This window comes from Populus euphratica, unplaced genomic scaffold (assembly GCF_000495115.2).
Source record: "Populus euphratica unplaced genomic scaffold, PopEup_1.0 scaffold339.1, whole genome shotgun sequence".
Taxonomy (NCBI): domain Eukaryota; kingdom Viridiplantae; phylum Streptophyta; class Magnoliopsida; order Malpighiales; family Salicaceae; genus Populus; species Populus euphratica.
Genome location: NW_011500231.1, coordinates 219,474 through 219,673, shown reverse-complemented (window position 1 = coordinate 219,673; position 200 = coordinate 219,474). Strand labels below are relative to the sequence as shown.

Here is a 200-nt window from a genome sequence, read left to right as displayed (position 1 = left end):
GAACCGGGAATATTCCAAGGAATATTCTTTTTGACTTTGACTTTAGAATATGGCTCGGAGCTCGGCTTGGCTCTGGAATATGGCTTGGAGCTCGGCTCGGCTCCAGAATATGGCTCGTGGCTTGGCTCGTGGCTCGGCTTAAGGCTTGGCTCGGCGCGGCTCAAATATGGCGCGCGTGTGGCTCACTCGTCTTCTTCCTC

At 54.5% G+C, this 200-nt stretch overlaps 1 protein-coding gene across 1 annotated transcript in view; it reads right to left on the bottom strand.

Annotated features, from left to right (window-relative positions):
• The window catches only part of LOC105112447 (bifunctional epoxide hydrolase 2-like), a 17,066-nt gene that overhangs the window by 15,325 nt on the left and 1,541 nt on the right, over window positions 1–200 (bottom strand). The window lies entirely within an intron of this gene.